Source organism: Gadus chalcogrammus, chromosome 3 (assembly GCF_026213295.1).
Source record: "Gadus chalcogrammus isolate NIFS_2021 chromosome 3, NIFS_Gcha_1.0, whole genome shotgun sequence".
Classification (NCBI taxonomy): domain Eukaryota; kingdom Metazoa; phylum Chordata; class Actinopteri; order Gadiformes; family Gadidae; genus Gadus; species Gadus chalcogrammus.
The window spans coordinates 10,866,946-10,887,086 of record NC_079414.1 but is presented as its reverse complement, the minus strand read 5'-3'; the positions used below and the strand labels follow the sequence as shown (position 1 = coordinate 10,887,086).

Genomic DNA, 20,141 nt, shown 5'->3' with positions numbered 1-20,141 from the left:
ACAAATACCCACACTAACAGACGTATGCATGCATACGTCACACACACACACAATTTGCATACACGTTTATGCTTATGCTTGATAGGATGATCGGTCAATTTTTTCGATAGATTAGGACATTCATAGTTCAAATGTATGCTCATTGCTGTTTGTCAGGCAAAGCAAACACATGCTATTATTTCTGACAGTTAATCATATTTCCGACATTGCAGATATGCAATAATTTGCTGTTATCCAATGGCCCTATGTATTTGTGCAGTTAGGTTGTTGCTGCCGCAATTGTGGCGCCGATTCCACAATGCAAAAGCTAATTACTTAAACCCATCCTCTATTGGGTTAGGGCACACTGATGAAAGCCTTTTCATTCATAGTATCATGAATGTTACCAACTGGGTGTGGGCTGCCAATTTCCCGCTATGCATTCAAATGACAAGCAGCCCTCAGTGACGCTTTTTCCATCACCTATTACATAACAAGCTGTGAGCTCTCCCTCAGTGCTACTATTCATATTTTCAAACACAGTCAAAGCGAGATCAAAGTTATTTCCAAGTTTCCAAGGTTTTATTCAAAGTTAATTGCTCTGCCCGAGAGGGTATGGCAGAGCTACAGCAGCAGACCCGCTCCTCAACTCACTCGTGTGCGTGTGTTGCTGCCTACTGGTTTTTGGAGATCTTTGAGATTGACAATTTGCCCTTCAACACATGATGTTTGATTGGTTAAAGAGTCAAAATAACAAACGTTCTGTTATAGTTTTTAGTGCTTTCGTAAATTTTTGCACAAAAAAGGAACAAGAGTAGGGTTTTCGCTATTCAAAGATAACTTCCGAAACATCGATATTTTAGGAAGCTTGAAAAAGCATCAACATTAAAGTGCTTTTTACTCTTTAATTAAAGTCAAAGAACTATCAGTGGAGTTTTCCTTCATTAATATTACAGCATCACACAACTTTCTCGAAAACATTATAAGTCACATTAAAAGCCTCCAAAATGAATGATTTGGTTCATCGCCAACCCCCTTCACTTACATTTATTTGAATAGGCATGAACAGAGTCATTGTAGGAGAGAGAGAGAGAGAGAGAGAGAGAGAGAGAGAGAGAGAGAGAGAGAGAGAGAGAGAGAGAGAGAGAGAGAGAGAGAGAGAGAGAGAGAGAGAGAGAGAGAGAGAGAGCACATACATACATAGAGAGATTTTACCATGGCGAGAAAGAGAGACATACATCCATAGAGAGACAGACAGAAAGACACTAGCAGGGAGATGTGTCAGTAGAAAGACAGATGGAGAGTTCTATCCTGTGTAAGGCACTGGGTGACAGGGAGAGGGTAATGCAGTGTCCACAGCGTGACGCTGGCAGCACGGTGACTTTCTTAGCTCCACAGCCTTAATATAGTGCAATACATCACAGTGAAAGCCCAAGTGTGTAAGCACCATAGCGCCGGAGATACAGGGCCTGGCTCGGTGCTTAGATAACCCCTAATAGCCTTGGCTGAAGCACTAACTTACTGCAGTGTGCCGGCCTGCTTTTAACAGTCACATGTTGAACTAGGGTGGAAACTAGCGGAGCTCTCTCTCAACCGCTTGCATCGCTGTTTCCCGCTTGGGTTTTCTGTGAATTGGACCTTTTGCTATTGGCAGTGCACTCTCCAATGAAGGCATGGTCGACTGTTGAGCTGAGGCTGACATCTTGATCACTGGCATTAACTTTCAGCGTTTTGTTTTTTGCGTAGTCGTACATGGCCTCGAGTTGCCATTTCATCGACCGCCAAAGCCCTTCTTGTCTCTCTTCCTCCCTTACTTGCCCACGCCTTTCACCCCTCAGGGTTAATGAGGCATTATGCTTTCCGAACGTAATCTCCAAGCTTTCCAAACAATTGGATGAGGATGACTGAATCAGCAGGTCAATGGTACTTCTTTACCTGAACACCTGGATATAAGGAAGCCTCAGCTGCAAATTGCGGATGATCCGCCATCATGCCAATTTGTTACTCTGTGCGTCATGAGATGTAGCCTTTACTCCCAACAGGCAGCAACATAAAGGTAAATTGGAAAAGACATTAAAAAAAATGCATTTTAGATGTAAACATCATCGGTGCCCTAAAATGTCAGACTACTACCCACTGAGTGTCAAAATGACGAGTAGTGTGTGAAAAAACATTGCCATGTCAACATAACTTTCACTACGAGTGCGCCAGTGGAACAGCCGGATTGCCTTCCCTTGCCTGAGAAGGTGGAGATGGGTTTCTGTTTGCCTCCTTGCGATGCTGACTTCATATCCAAAGTTTCATTAAACACAGCTTAGAGATGCTCGCTGCTTCGGGTAGCTTCTATAGCTAACGTGCCCCATACGACACACACTATCTATCTCAGCAAGCTCAAGAGAGCTCTCTTCTGTGCTGGTCAGGGGTGATTATTGGAAGCGTTGGACCTTTGATGCATGCTTTATCCTCTGTATCCCTATCCTTTATGAATTAATCAATATCCCATCCTTGCAGGTCATGAGTGATCGGGTGAATTTACAGTGTTAGCAGCTGCCCATTTGTATCGGCCTATTTGCTATGTGTCGGATGTCATTTAAGGTCATCAAGCCATTGCCCCGTCTGCTGAATATCGATGTCACAATATCCACTCTCTTGCTGATGTGGGAGAATTTTACTATACCCTTAAAAGGATTATCATCATTATCTTGACTTAAATGCTCTATGAATGAGATAAGTGTGGAAAGAACACTGTGTTGGGGAGTCTCCTGAAGGGACCCTAGCTTCCTAAAAAGATAATCTATTATTCTGTGCCACCAGTATCTAATATTCCCGGTACAATAGAATTCTTGTGATGAGGTCGAGACAACCTTATGATTAAAAAGTGTTGGATTGGAAAGAAATGGATAAGGAAGGCGAGGGATGAGGGGAACTGCTTTCCCTTGATGGATAAGGGAGGCAAGGTGTGAGGATGAGGGGAACTGGGTGAAAGGGTTGAGCCACCAATACGTGGCCAACCAAGTTATGCTTAAAGACCATGAACAGAACAGGAAGAAACGGAAGTCGGTAGTTGTATGGGCATTGTTTGATAACAGCCCGGGCGTGGAGCTTATGTGAGGAATCACAGAGCGCGACTATAAAAACTGTTTGCCAAAGCTGGAAAAGCAGGTGTTCTGCAGACCAGCTCGGCTTTTAAATTACTTTGTTAAAGTTCTAAATAAAGGTCCTCAACTTTATCCGGCGGTTTCCTTATCTCTTTCCTTGTTAGAGTTTAAGGGTTGTACTTTCCACAACACTGACAAAAGGCACCGTGCAATAACCAATGAGCTCGCTATCGCTCTGCCGTCGACAGGCTATTGTTCTCGTACCCTCTCTCTGAGACAAGAAAGGCTCTCTGGAAACGCTACTCTGTCAAGCTAAAGCTTCTCTCAGATCACAACCCGCGCCCTGCGCGCTTGTGTACATTCGACGGGGGGCGCGCTCCTGCACGTGTCTGACTGGAAGTGATACCGTGTAGGATGATGGCACATGTTCGTGGTCTACTCATTATCGGTAATATTTCTCTGGTAGAATTGACCATTTTCAGGACCACTCACTCAAGGATAAACAAGGTGGAAACAACGGTTTTTGGTACAGTTTTGATACCCCCGTTTACAGTTGCAGTGCAGTGTGTCGTTCCATGGCGTATCTCCTACCCCCCCCCCCCCCCCCCCCCCCCCTCACTTCCTCATGAAAAGCTTCAAATGTTCCATGATCTCATCAGTGAACGCAGAGCCCTTTAGTGTGTGCGTGCAGCGCGCCGGCTCCTCACTCCGCTCTCTTGTTGTTGCTAAAGGAGTTAGCCATGCTTCATTAGAGCCCTGAGATGTGTTGTGCAGGCTGCAGCTGGGAGAGCGAGGATGGCCCAGGGCCACGCCAGCCAGGAACACAAAGTGAATCACAGGCCCCGGCCCGCAGTTCAAAGCCAGGATAAGCTATCGCAGTTTGTGCAGGAGATGGCCATATCTATAGGGATGTGTATCTATATCTCTCTATATATATGTTTATGTTTTGCTTTATTTAAAGGCCGTGTTGCAGGGTTTATTTTCCAATGAATTTGTGCAATTTGCTTGTTGGTAATAAAGATTTTGACCTTGAACTTACAACATGCAAACATCTTGTATGGAAGCACACTGAAATAATTAATTCAAGCATGAATAAATACATTACACATATATGTATATTGGAGTACATATTTTAGTGCATTAATGATAATGTGAAAGCATAGATGACAACAATACACTTGTGAATCCTAGCAATATGCAATGAAATGAAATAAACTGAAAGAGACATGTACTTAAATTGGCATTGATGTATTTTGACGAGAACTACAATCCTAAAATATAACTAAACTTCAACAACAATCATAGTAGAGTCTGCGCAGTCTTGGTATAATTCATTAAAAGTATTTTATTGCATCCAATTAGTTAATACCTTATTTACTGGAACAATGAGGCACAAACACACAATTTACTTACTTCTACTTAAAAGTCCTGTAGGTAGGATTTAAGAGCTATTACTTAAAAGAAAAGTCTGAAATATTACCTACAGCACCTTCGACCTCTTCTAAAGACAGAAATACTATATATATTGCTTAAAGATCTGTAGTGATTTCATTTGCATGGCCATGTATTGATATTATTGGAACAGTGGATAGTATTATTATACAGTATTATTGGTTGTTTTATGTTCTTTCCATCCACACCAACTTGGAGATGCAATCACAAAATCTAACATTTAAAGGTGAAGTACATAACATTTCAATAAATGCTGACAAAAGTGATTGAAATAATGTTAAAAAATAAATAAAAATCACATCAGATAAATTACATTCTACATATAATAAATGCTGACTTACCCGTACCTGTCTCTTTGTTTACATGCCATGTTGCATTCTTTCTATAGTAGCCCAGAATGGAAAACGGCTCTTTGCTTTCTTCACTTATCTTATTGTATCCTAGGTTCACGATTAAATGCTTTTATAGACAATGACATAATTTTGGACGTCCCTACTAGCACAATGCACAATCAGAATAAAGGCCAGTACAGGCCACTGTAGCTTCTCCCATCTCGGTGGAATGGGAAGCATGGGAAGGTTGGGTTTATTGCAATTTGCAACTTGAAAAATGAATATATTTGTATACAAAATGTGAACACCGATGCCAGAAGTAATACTGAATATGGAACACAATACTGAAATATAACTGAATATTTAAATATGACTGAAATTTATTTGAATACAAAAATAAAGCTGAATACTGAAATATCATATATATAACAGAAAAATAAACATATTCAAAATGATAGCAGCAACATTATATGGGCAAAAATACTGAAGATAATGCTGAAAAATAAATACTGAAAAAATGCTTCACAGAAGTAACCTACAATTATAATATATATATATATATATATATATATATATATATATGTGTGTGTAAAGATAAATATACTGGAAAGCCATAAGCCTATTACAGGGTAATAATATAGCTGACAAAATAAACACCATTAATTTACCAAATCCACAATGCAATTATGTACTGATCCAGTCATGTACAAAAACCTTATAATAAGCAATAATGAGCCAACTACATCTGAACACTAACACATGTCTTAACCCTAAAACACACCTGAATACTGGGATATAACTGAGTACTCAAATATAATTGAAGTGTCATAAAGGAACATTCGGTTTGTTTTTAATTCCCGACCACACGTTTCTGCAGAAAGCCAAACCACAGCACAAGGTTAATCAATGTGATGGCTGGCTATAAATTAGGTTAAAGTGACAGCAGAATGTCCATACCTGTCGCCGGTGCTAGTGGTGGGTGATTGGTGACAGCAGGCCCGGCTCGCCGGCCCCTGCTGAATCATCAGCACCAGCTGATTTAGTTACGGCCGCTCCGACACCGCAGATCTATCAATTGATCCAGCAAGTTATTCATTGCTGGCCAGGGTCAAGGGATCGAGAGAGAGAGAGTGGGGGTCCACAGTCTAGATCGGCCCACCATTGCCTCTTGAGAGAGAGAGAGGGAGAGAGAGAGGGAGAGGGAGAGAGAGAGAGAGAGAGAGAGAGAGAGAGAGAGAGAGAGAGAGAGAGTCTCAATACAGAAGTGTTTAGCAATGGCTGCAGGGGAAAGGATTGGAAGAGCGCTGATTTCACTGTTGACCAGATGAGACATGTAGGAGTAAACATAGAGGAGGGGGAGGGCAGGGTAGAGTGGTCTGTAGGGTGGGACTTCTGGGCCCTCTGCTCACAAGGGCTGTGATGACACATGCCCTGCACATACACATCTCCGCAAGTGTGTGTGTGTAAGTGTTGGAATGTGTGTGTGTGTTTGCTAGTGCCTCTTATGCCAAATTTTACCATTTGGGAACATATCTGTGTTTTTCAGGCTCTTGTCTAAGTATGCCTTAGTATGTTGAGGCTGTGAGCTACACAATGGAACAGGCTGAGAACTATGTCTGCGTGTATAGATCTCTGCTTATTAGAATAATGTTTAGAGTGTGTTTCTGTCTGTGTGTGTGAGTTTGTATGTGTGTGTGTGTGTGTGTGTGTGTGTGTGTGTGTGTGTGTGTGTGTGTGTGTGTGTGTGTGTGTGTGTGTGTGTGTGTGTGTGTTTCTGTGTGTGTCCACAGGGACTAGGTCTGTGCATAGATCCCTGCTTACTGAAATAAATTAAAGGGAGATGACACGCTGTAGCTCTGCCTGCAGGACTGTTGGGTCGTGTCCTCCACACTCAGACGGCCCACTAAGCCCTCAGGTACCCTGGGTCTGCAACCAAACCACAACAGAAAAATAACCGCCCCCTCCCCATACAAAGAAATCAATGTCCCTCAACATTTAATGTTCATATATCTGAATAAAAAAGTATAGGCTATCTGTATATTGAAATGTAGCTTAATACTAAACTCTTTACACAACACTAAAGCATAACTTGAATATATCGGAAAACAAATTGATTGAAATTATCCTGAAATGGAAATCTATACTACAATATATTGCAATAATAAAGTGTGTCCTAAATATATCTGAAACACTAAAATATACCTTTGTACTGAATCTCACTACCAAACAATAACTTAAAAAATAAAACCTGTACTGTACTAATCTCACTACCAAACAATAACTTAAAAAATAAAACCTTTTTACAACTTAAAGACTAAAATCGACCTGCACAATGAAATGTAACTCAATACTTAAATATAAGCGGTACTAAAATAGAAGTGGAATATACCTGCAACACTACAACATACCTGTATACTGACATGTAACTCAATGCTGAAACATAAAGCAATTATAAAATAGAACCAAGTAGGACCAAAAAAAAGAAGCACCAACAGAAGGGGGCCCGCATCATCCCGACCTTTATCAACCGGTGTACTCTGTGCTGCAGAACCTCCCTCCCCCCACAGTGTTTACAGTACCCTGTGGTCTCGCCGGCATGCGGGCGTGACTTTAAACAGGGAGGCAGAGGCTGGACACATTGATCAATACCTCTTCCTCCCCCAGTCCTTCAGATGCCCCCCCCCCCTGCTCGCCTCCTGCGCCGTCCATCAACCGAGGTCGGGTGAAGGACATATGCAGTGCTCTGTGGGTGCCAAGCAGAGGAATCTACCTTTAAGCCCGGCTTGGGACCACAGACCCCCACACCCCCTCATCATCCCCCCCTCCTCACAGCAGATTGAGGGAAGATTATTCTCTCAAGACGTGCCCCCCCCCCCCCCTGCTCCTCCTGTCCTCCTCTCAATGTCGTTGAGAGGAGGTCTTTTGTTTGTTTTATCAATACCTCCAAAAGTCAGGGGGTTCAAATGAGTTGCACGTTGATATTTACCTTAAGTACTCATTTTTACATTTTGAACTTTAACTACTACTTGGTCAGTTATTTGAGTATTTGTGTAAGATACATTTTTCTATCTTGTACTTCCTTAGGAATGTATTCATTAATTTATTCATGAATCAATCGGTCAAAGCTTTTATCCATTTTTTCACTGTACCAACACACAGGGTTCTGTAATTGAAGCCAACAGACCACGTCCCTCCATTACATTATCAAACTCTTCATACAGCAACATGTCACCACATCACATAGGTTTCCTTCCACACTGCGAGCAATTGGCAGATAACAGTTTTATTTCAACTTTTCTGCACCTTTCCCTCCTTCCTTCCCTCATTACCCACATGTTCCTTCCTCCTTACGTTAGCTCGTTAAAAAACACAGACTCTGTTCCTCTTCTTCCCCTTCTCTTTCTTCTTCTCCTTCTTCTCCTTTTCCTTCTTCCCCTTCTGCTTCTCCTTCTCTTCTTCTTCTTCTTGGTCCTCTCTGTATCCGTCCCCATCCAACCTGAACCCAGCATGTGGCTGTAATGAGGCTGCCAACAAACAGACCGAACATGGCACCATGCAAACACTCCCTCACACTCCAACTAGCCCAAGCCAATGTCCCTATAAAAAAGGGGAAACGCACACACACACACACACACACACACACACAAGCACACACCCACACACACACGCACGCACGCACACACGCACGCACGCATGCACGCACAAACAGAGCAAGCCTTTGGTTTCTCGACTTTCATAGTGTGACTTCATGCCAGTTGCTAACCAGCCCTATCTCCCTCACTGACCTTTCTCTAAGAGTGCCTATACCTCAGCTCCAGGTAAGAATAGAACTGGGAGGATAATTAATGCCACACAAATGGAGCAATGAGTATTATTCATAATTAATGCCTATCTATTGTGACTTGGCAGTTGCCTCTTGGCTGCAGGAGAGGGCTCGTTAAGCGAGCGTTGATTGCGTTTTTCCAGTTGTGTCCTGTCAGACACATTGATACCGTGGCTGTCACTAAGTCAGCGTTGTCTGGTCTGCGTCTGCTGGATGTGAAGGAACCGGGTGGTGGGCAGTCCCTCGATGCTATGGGCTCACTCACGGAGGTCGCTAACAAACTCAATGCAGACCACCCATTGTTGGTGTGTTCTTTACTCTAACTGCTCTTCTTATCATATTCTTATCCTTCCCTAGTTCTAGTTCCCCTCTGTAGGACTTCCCACAGCCAAAGGTTCCGATGCTGTAGAAGAAACAGAACAAAGATGCACACAGTGGCTACATTGCCGGGATACACGCTGTTCATAAGAGTTGAAACACGGGCGACATCATGTTGCTAAAGTAGTCTCTACACACGCCTGTAGACCGTCACAAATCTCTCCCAGCACGAGCCCACATGCCAGTCCCGCGGATGCACGCATGCACACACACAAACACACACACACACACACACACACACACACACACACACACACACACACACACACACACACACACACACACACACACACACACACACACACACACACACACACACACACACGCACGTCGTACAGCGCATGCAGAGACCCGCGGGCATATCCCTTGCCTACGGACGCATACACCCGAAGACAAGGTACAGCATAAAAGTAAAGCAGGAAATGGAATAATTCATAAGGGACCGTACGAGAGCTCACATCACAAAGAGGCTGCTTTGCACATCACATCCAGCCCGACTGCAGCGTAACCAACAGGTACCCCCTGGGAGCGCTGCTGCAGAGGGGCTGCTGTCGCGCTCCAGCCTTACCCAGCACTAAGGCATTATTTTTATATTGATCTGGGAATAAGACCAACGAATAAAATGATGAGTTATTGACTTTCCCTGCTCCGGCTTTATTCCGAGTCCAAACTTTAAAGAACTGCCCGGGCAGATAGTGGTGGAGCCGCTTCCAGATGACACAGACCATAGAGAGGAGGCGGGCTGGCCGGCGTCCTCAGGTGGCCCGCGCTAAAGGAGCGTATTAGGCTAAAAGATTCCCCGCTGATGGTATACGGTGGGAGGCATGTCCACCGCGATTGTGTGTGAAGGCCACTCTGTAGATAACAGACGACCTTCCCCTGGCTTCTGTGAGTGATATTGAGGCTGTGGTATGCAACTGGCCAGCATTAGTGGGAGCGCTGGGGCTTTCTCTCCCTGCCGATGCTGCCGGGGGCCATGATCAGTGGTTCTCAGGCGTTCTCATCTCTGCCAAGCCTGCCATGCAGAATGATGGTTGTTTTATTTTGTTTGGCCGGAGGTCATCAGGATCCTTATTATGTAATCATTGTCCTTAGCGCGAGGGCCGGTCCCCTTCTCCTCAACTGTTTTGGGCTGTTGTCTTGTCCTCTGCTTTGTCCCTTCTCCCGGGCTCGCCGTGCTTGTCCTCCCACCATGCTCCCTCTCTCTCCACAGTCAGCACTTACTCCCTGTTAAATGCCTCGCGCTCGCCCATAAATCACTGGCTCCCCGCGGCGCCCCCGCGCCCTCCCTCCCATCTGTCAACACCTAACGCGCCGCGCGGCCCGCCGCCATCCACCGCACTCCAGCAAACCACTCACTTTGGCCACCGCTGCGGCTTTCTCAGCCATCCAGAGTCACCCCTCCCGCTGCACCCCACTGCACCCCAGCCCTGGGAGGCACAGAGCCCCTCGATTGACCACAGTGATGAGAGAGGGAGGGCCGTGAGTCTATTTTAGCCCTGCTAGGGCATCCACTGAATGGGTCTCTGAGGAGGTCTGGAGGATTTATGGATCGACACCCAGATGCATTCTATATTTCTTCTATCATTCCATCCGATCTTCAATGTCAAAACTCCTTACATGCTAATAAATTACACTTATATTGATCAATGGAAATAGCATGGAAATTAACCCACCGACTCAACCCTAATTGCGATCAGCATCGATGAAATCCCGAAAGAGGATCCCGAAAAACGATATATGTATTGAATTATCAATAATATCCTCTTAAAGTGACACCTCGTCCGCCCTCTCCGTCTATAGTGTCCCATTTGTCATGACCTCGTGGCTGGGTCATGACCCGGTCACCTCGCTTCCCCCCTCCCCCCTCCTGGAGACCCTTCTTCAACACCCCCTCGCTGATTTAATGACTCATTTGCCAAAGATAGAAATCATTTTGTCTTGGCTGCAGGTAGTCCACTGTGCCGTCCTGCATTCCAATAACTCACGCTCGGTGCCAGCCAAATGAGGTTAATAATTCAACAACATTTTCATTAATGTGCTACTCCCTTTGCTTTTTTTACACTGTAATCGTGCAAATAAAATACAGCGGTATCCGGTGTGTTGACGCATGGATCCGCCGAGCTATCGCCGCCGTGCCTTTTTGTTAATGCCAACGAGATGAGGGAGGGATGAGGCCATTTATCTTCATCTCAAACGTTAGTCTCCCCCCGTTTTATTGGCCCGTCTTCTTCCATCCTCGTATAACTGGTTTGTCTTTAAATTGAACACTACCTGCCACTTTTATCTGCGTTTAATTTGGACGAAAAACGCTTCAATTTCCTCCTGAAATCCTACTCCACAGTAAGCCATTTTAACATGATAAGATATGTTTTATTGCTATCTGGAGTTCTCTCTTTCGGGTTTTTTGTTCTTCTATTTACTCATGCAAAATAAATCAAACCAAAATGAAAGGGATGTTGTAGCATTCAAGTTGAGATGAATAAATTAAAACTAAATAGCGTTTCCCTATGGTACCTCAAATTTGCAGCCCACGTAAGAAATGCCATGTCTGAGAGGGAAGCAGTGCTAATGACCGCCGCCCGTTCCCTTAATAAAGCTGCTTCATTTGCACTCCCTGCGCCTCTGTCTGCCAGGTTGTGCTCCACGGAGACCCAGGCCTGGGATAGCAATGCCCTGAGCTCATTTGGAGGAGGCTCTCGCCATACTGTGGGCTCTGATGCTTTGAGAGGACATGGATACCCCCACAACCCTCCCGACATCTGCACGAACGGCATGGGGTTTGGGGTAGACCTGAGGACGAAAAGGCATGTTGAGGAGTAAAAGTGGTTGGGGAATTGATGGGTTTTTATTACCCTCTGTCTCTTACTGCTAAATGTAATGGGGATAGAAATCCCACATCTTTATTAACCATGCAATCGCTTGAGAACTTACAATCTCATCGCCAGTCCAAATCATAACCAGGCCTTAAATTGTTCAGAGATCAAAATTTCACTTTCCCACAACTGGTATTAGTTAAGTCCATCTCATCTCATCATCTATCCTCCTCGATTCCTCGTTGACTGATACAATGCTTATTGAACAAACAAAGCATTACCTCTTACTTCTTCTGACCATACGATCCGTGTGTGCGGGCATATGTGTTTACTTGCGTGCCTATGACGTGTTTTGTTTATGTTCACAACGATGCAGCATTATGTGCTGTTAGAAAGGCTTTCTGGGCGAGCAGCGGTGTTGGTGATGGTGGTGGTTGTGGTAGTGGTGGCGGTGGTGGTGGTGTTGGTGGTTGTGTTAGTGGTGGTGTTGGTGGTTGTGTTAGTGGTGGTGGTGGTGGTGGTGGCGGTTGGTTGTGGTGGCGTTGGTGGTCCAATCGCACAGGGAGATAGGAGGAAAGGAGGGATGATCCCTCGGAGGGGAGCGTGCTCGCTAGCAGCACGCCTTCACACCGCCACCGATTGAGCCGATGGTACAAATGAGGATTTAATTTGGTTCGGGGCTAAGTTATATATGGATATGTGATAGAATTAAGCAGCAACATATTAATGAAATAAAAAGCTTTCAGATCTGGCAGTTCTATTGCATTAGCATCAATTCCACCCCACCACTAACCCACCCATTCAACCATCCACCCCCCCAAGCTCTCTCCCGATCTCCCGCTCCTCTCTCTCTCTCTCTCTCTCTCTCTCTCTCTCTTCTCTCTATCTGTCTCTCTCTTCTCTCTTCTCTCCTCTCTCTCTCTCTCTCTCTCTACTCTCTCTCCCCTCTCTCTCTCTCTCTCCTCTCCTCCCTGATCCCTTCAAGGGCTGGGTGGTTTAAGGACCCCCCTAACCCCTAAATGACATTGCTGTAGTAGGAGTGCAGTCGACTATGGAATCGACCCTAATGGCATTAGGTAGGGCAGACATGGAATGGAGGATCAGGCTCTAACTGTATTAGCCGCTACATATGTTAGCGTGTTCGCAATCTGTCTGTCCTGCACTAAAGCGCGCCAGCGGCGACTCACAGCCACCACGGGACCGAAGAGGCCCTGCGTGTTGATAGAGGCATACTTCCCCTTGTTCCGGGAGCCTGGTGGATAACACTGTGTGGTTATGCAAGTGGTGGGTTTGAATAAGTAGACGGGTGTCAGTGGGCCCACCTTGAGCACTTCAGGTCACAGAGCTAAATAACAGTGGAGTTCTGTTTTTAAAAGTATCCACGTCACTCATGCGCGCCATTAGCATTCACAGCCACACTCCAGTCTGCCTGCAGCATCGGCTGATTTTTCAAAATAGTCATTTAATGATTATGTCGGCCATAGTTTAGGATTGTTATTATCGATTTGATGCTATTGTGATTTGTTTTCAATTTGTATTATGATTAATAGAAGCTTATTAGTGTAGAGTCATAGTCGTAATAGTAGTAGCAATAATATTAGTAATATTAGCAGTGGTAGAAATAGTATTCATATTTGTCGAACATTTATTGTGGATAAGGTTATTAATCTCGTTGTAGCAAAATTGCTATTCTTTTATACATCACCCCTTTTCAAAATGGTGTATATGTATTGTGTGCCGCCGTGGATAATTAAACACTCGCCTCTTCTCTAATATATAGTTAAATGCTGCAGCAGTCCGCTCTCTGCTCATGTGACGCGGTGTGCGGGGGCGGGAAATTTATGCCCCCTCACAGCCTGCCCAAGTGCATTACGCAGGGTTCAAGGAGGGTCCGGGTCGGCCGGGGTCCACGCTGGAATCCCCCCCTGTCACCCCAAATCCACTCTTGGCCTTGGGAAGTTTCATTTCACGGGAAATAAGCAGACTAATTGCCCTGGCTCAGTCCATTGAATACAGTGGACGGGTTCCTTGGGCATGGTCACACAGAGAGGGCCTTTATCATCTGGTAGGGCTGCAGTCTGACGGAGGAGATAAAAAAATATAAAGAACCAAGAGACCATGGCGACAAGAATACCCGGGACCCAAGGTTTCGCTTGTTGTGTGTGTGAATCTGAACGGAACGGAAGCTTCTGGTCCAAGGGAGTTGGTCTTCTGATGCACATAATGCAATACAGAGCTGCTCTATGAGCTTTGCATGGAGGGTTTTGTTAGCATGCTGCCCAGGGAATATTCATATACTATACGTTTTTTTGCCTTATTTGGTTAAACATGCAGTTATGGCAATCAGAATTAAAATTATTATTATTTTTTATTAATTGTTTGGTGTCCTGTCTGTCCTGACGTGAAACTGTCAGTTTTGCTCTTATTTAGAAACAACATTTAGCATGGAAAAGTATGTTCCTCGACTGGATTCGGCAATTATAAGATGTGCTGTGAGGACCAACTCTGACCCACTCTGTTTGGCACATTGCCGACGATGAATCCATCCTGATCAGCCAAAATGTGTGAGTGCCGCCTCTCGGGTATCACGCCTACATCTCCTGGGCACGGGGGGCCCTCAGGCACAGGTGTTGTGCAGTGTGCGCGGCCCGGCCATGTAAATCCCACCCACACGCATCACAACCTGCTCCTTCCCCACCGGCCTCAGTCATATCTCCTTTATTAAAACACTGCATGTCTGATTAGGTCACCACCTCTGCATGCTTTCTTTAGCGTTTGGTGGGTGTGTTGCTGCTGACGTGTGGCTGACGTCGCTCGCATACAACGGCCACTTTGTACTACTCTGTTCTCCCCTGTATTTTGAGTTCTAACTTCTTTATGCTTTCCTCTCATCTGTTGATAATGCAGATACGTCTAACTACTAACAAACTTATGTCATATTGATGTCACAACAAAAAGAGTCACCATTCCAGAGTCGTAAGCCTCTCCCGCCATCTTTGATGGGTTGTAAACAAATAACTGTGATATACATACAACAGTATTTAACAGGTTCAGGTTTACCCTTACCCTAACCCTAAATGTATATCTTAGAACACCATTAGTTAATGATTGCGTAACCATTAGTCAACTGTACATTCACTTTAAGTTAATTGCTAGTTAATGCTTATTGAGGTTTTCATTTATTTGAGATCATGTTTCATTAGTAAAATGAAACATGAAATTGGACAAATGTTGAGCTTGTCATCATTGTGGGTATAACGCTGCTGTTCAAAAAACTCACATGACTCTGTTTGAGAGTTCACTTAATTGTTCTGGCCCTCTGTGACTTCCCTACCGCAACATCCAACTATTTATCTCATCCGTTGTTTCAGTGGAAAGGCAAATTTTATAATCTACTGTGAGTCAGCAACTAAAAATAGAGGGATGAAATGATGTAAGTGCCTAATCACAGTGTTCTTCAAAAATTTAACCTAACAATGTTGTCACAAAAGATTCAGACTTTATTTACTTCATGACTAGTTATTGTATCAGGCTTTGCATACATTCTCCTTGCACCAGAGGTGACCCCTTCCTCTCCCCGTCTGCAATGTGTTATCTTATTTGCATTTGTATCATCGCTGTAGCCGAGACGTGTGTATAGGCTCCCAGTTTAGACTTTTTGGCTAGTGTTTCTATGATCCTTTGATGTTTGCTCTGACAGCGACTATAAAATATATGAAAATGTGTTGTCTCACTAAACTGCTTGTTAAATGCTCATCGTATATCTTCCCATCGAATCTAAAAATAATACTTTGGTGTCAAGAAGGTTTTCCTCAGTGGTAAAGATAGTTTTTTGGTACAGCTGTTCTTCGTGACAATAACAGAATTATGCATTTTTACCGATAGACCAAGGTCACATTAGTGTTGCTTGGATTAAGATGTATACTAGCTATGTTGCAAACATCTATTTATAAGGAATATCCATGTTCATTAATTAATGCAACTGTTTATGGAAATCCTTCTGCTAAAATAAGGTATATTATACTGTTTTCCAGGTGAAGCGTCCTGGTACTGTAAAATGTGTCATTATTTATTGTCTCTATGTTGTTTTGGTCAACATTAATTGCTAATTAGCTGTCTTAGATGATTCCCTTTAAGTGTAAGCGGCATTAGTTTCCAAAGATTTAGGGTCGGCTGAACATTTAAACTTGAAGTTACAAAATGCTGTTTGTTCTCTTTAATGTTTGGCAATTGGACATATTTTCCTAAGTTTCTTATTTGTCTGCCTGCTCCTCCCCAATTTTAGGTCTCCAGTCCTCTGTTCCTTTCCTGCTATATGCAGCCCTGCATCAATCAATACTGTGTCAGACAAATAGATTCTCATGTGGTGCGTCAAAGCACCAATTCTAGTGAAGCGTGCTGCTGATGAAGGTAGCAGGGACTGGATACTTTGCTCAAAGGCACTTCAGTTCAAGGCAATTACTGGCCAGTGTATGGGTTCCCTTCCCAGCTGAAGGCTAACCACTTTGCTTGCCAATCCATTACTTTGGCTCTATGTCTCTCGCTCTCTTTTTCCCTCTTTCCCTCACTCTTTTTAGCTCTTCCCCCTACCCTTGCCCCCCCCCCCCTCTCTCTCTCTCTCTCTCTCTCTCTCTCTCTCTCTCTCTCTCTCTCTCTCTCTCTCTCTCTCTCTCTCTCATTTGGATCTGCAGATTGGAATGAGGGACAGCTTTGCCCAGCTGTGCTGGCAGCCGGTACCCAATCATTAATGTCTGTAGCACAACATGATTGAAATCAATTACATTCCTTAGAGCTGGGATCTATGCAATCTTCAGAGAGTGATGGATAGAGACTAATAGGAAAACATGGGCACAGCATAATGATATTAATAGTACTGCTAGTAACGCTAATACCAAATGCTAATGCCTACAGAAATAAGAATACTAATACTGATACTACTCCTAGCACTAATTCTAATCCTGATACTGGGAGAGAGAGGAGATGGATGGGAGAGCGGGAGAGAGGAGCGGGAGCAGAGGAGAGAGAGAGGAGGAGAGGATGAGGGAGAGGGAGGAGAGAGGAGAGTGAGAGAGGAGAGAGAGAGAGGAGAGAGAGAGAGAGAGAGAGGAGGAGAGAGAGAGAGAGAGAGAGAGAGAGAGAGAGAGAGAGAGAGAGAGAACGCACGCATCGTGTTTCTAGACTATCATGTTTCTAGACCCTAATAAATGTCTTATCGATTTTTGCCGATTTTTTATTCCATTCAAGGCCAGAAATAACCCTTGCAACCATGTCTTCCAATAGAAAAACATGTCTTGAGTAAATTAAAAACACGTCTTTGGAGCCCATGCTCCTCCTGGCATCTGGGATACCAAGCATTCATTTTGCTTGGTTGTGATCAACGCACATACATTTTTTTGATGGATTAATTACATTTTCGTGTTTCATACGAGTATGCTACTGTATGTTTAACTCATACATTCTGTTAAAATCAGTCTTCAAATTATTTTATTCAAACGACCTTAAAGTGAGGCCACACAGGTTTTTTTTTTAAATCAGAACGCATTAAACTGGACAGTCCAGGGGCAATGGCGTCCAAACCCTAACGGACGTGTCCCAGGCTCCATCCCCGTGTGCGCAGGCGCCCTAACCCGCAGGCGGCCTTGGGCGAGCTGCCATAAGACTGCAACGACGTGTGGGTCTAGCTCAGCGCAAGAGCAGAACCCCAATGCCAGAGCGTCCAGCCTTGAGACCACTGGGCTGGAAAAGCATCCCGCTATGTTCATCACTATCACCCGGGATGACGGGCCGCAGATTTAGGTCTCATATTTTATGTCTGAGGTAGCGTTAGCTATGGAGGACCCGTTGCAGCTCAGAAACAGTATTTAATTCATGTTATTAGTCTCAAGGCTCCAAACTCTGGAACGTGGGATTCTACCTGCCCTTCACTGTGGGACTAGCAGACGTTTTACCACGAATAACCTCACATCACTTTTTAAATATTTTGAAGTTAGTCTTTGGTCGGTGCTTGCACGTTGCAATGCACAATGTTTATTTTTCTTTGCTGCAAACTTACATACTCAGATTAGTCAACTCTTTAAAACATCGAACATTTTAAATGCTACAACATTGTTATCTCGCTCTGCATATTTCTCTATCACTATCTCTCATCACACACACACACACACACACACACACACACACACACACACACACACACACACACACACACACACACACACACACACACACACACACCCACACACAAAAACACACACACACACACACACACACACACACACCACACACACACACACACCACACACACACACACACGCCAGTATTGCGATACAGCTATCCAGCTTCATTGCAGGACTGCAATTGGTACAGCTACATTGTGTGCCTAAATCTGGTTCCAGATAAATTGTTGGCTTTTTTGGGGGGAGCAATGCAGAGTGTGCCTGGGTATTGTTCCAGCTAAATTGTGAGGCTGTAATTGGTCCAGCTACATTGTGAGGCTGTGATTTCTCCATCGAGATTCTGAGGCTGTGATTGCTCCAACTAATGTCGAGGCTGTGATTGGTCCAGTTCCATTGTAAGGCTTTGATTGGTGGAGTTGAGCAGTGTGCAAGGGTGACCTCCTCCGAGACCCGTTTGGCTCATAATCAAGTATAGGGTCAGAGTGTGGTGCCGGGTCACCCCGCGTCTCCAAAGCAGTTAGCACACCGAATGCACCCTTGGGGGGCATTGCGAGCCACTGCCATTAACTGGAAAATTGGTTTTGTTGAGTTTATTTCTTCTCCTTGCCTACTCTGAGCACTCTTGTTTTCAAATGAGCTCCAACATCTTTCAGGAGTACACACGCGCGATTCTTGTGCAATGCGCAATGCATAAATCTTGGGATGATATAACCTCTGTAGTGATGATATCACTTCTGTAGTGATGATATCCCTTTTATAGTATTAATGTCGCTTCTATCGGGATGATACACACATGAAAATACATATAATTATCAGTAACAGACATAAAGTGCACCGCAACATCTGCCATTATTTTACATCCTCCTTAGGTCCTCGGTTGAGGATATAGAAGGATGAACGATTTTTTTTACCTATTCAAGGTTCTATTTCTGTAATTAATTGGAACCCTGAAGCGTCTAAATATATAGTTTTTAAAGTTATGACATAAATTCTGCAGTGATGATATTACTTCTATGTTACTGATACAACTTATTTGTTAATTATATATCTTGCATAGTGATGAACATCTATATTGATTATAGAATTGATTTGGTTATGATATGTTGATATGTTCTGTAGTTATGATATAATTGGTATAGTGATTGCACAACTTCTATCTTCAAAGGCTTCAAATTCATAATTTTCCATTTTGTCCTCCATACACAAAATCACACACACGTACACGTCGTACGCACATGTGCATTTGCACATGCATACACAATGCACTTGCACAACTTTGTGTCTATGGATTTGTCATCCAAAGAAGACAATACTCCCACCCTATGGCAAGACATATTCTCATACCTAGCTACAGAGAATATGCATGTTTATCATGACATATTTCAAATCGTAACAAATACAACTGCAGTGGAGATACGTCATTGAAAATACCCACCAGAATTCGCTGCCCCTCTGTGACATGTGCCAGCAGTGCCGACTGGGTGTGCTGTGAAGATGTTGGATGGTTTGACCCTGGTACGCACAGCAGCTTCACAGCCCAACTTCTCCGGAAATCTCCAGACATCACAGTCACATAGCTCAGAAACACTGTGGGCCTACGGCCAAAGCGAGTTTCTCCTCATATGTGCAGAGCGCCACAACCTCACAAGATGATCACATAGTTTTAACGGAGCGAGGCCAGCTGAGCCGGAACGTGACGTGGCTGTATATTCTCGCTCACTTCAAATCGAAATGGGGTCTATTTTGGATTCGGGTGATCCAAAACAGTATTCCTCTTCCGTCTGACTCTGCCAGTGTGCTTTGAGCAGCAGGCTTAAGAAGAAGTCTTGACACAGTCCCCCGAGGAATTAAAAGGGACATTCAGAAGATTTCTTTCGGCTCAATCTTTAAATGTTGCAGGCGTTTTTAAAGTTGAATGAATAGCGTTGCTCGACGCAACATCCTTCACGGGCACCGCATGAGAAAGTCTCTAAAAGGATGCCGTTTCACCTAGACGAGGGCACTGAACATCGCAGGACTTGGTAGCTGCAGAAGGCATCTATTTACCTTTTGTGCTTCAGAGAGGCATGGGCTATGTGTCGGCCCTT

At 44.1% G+C, this 20,141-nt stretch overlaps 1 protein-coding gene across 1 annotated transcript in view; it reads left to right on the top strand.

Moving 5' to 3' along the window:
* Positions 1-20,141, top strand: part of ctnna2 (catenin (cadherin-associated protein), alpha 2) — a 276,746-nt gene that overhangs the window by 79,618 nt on the left and 176,987 nt on the right. The gene's annotated exons all lie outside the window — the stretch shown is intronic.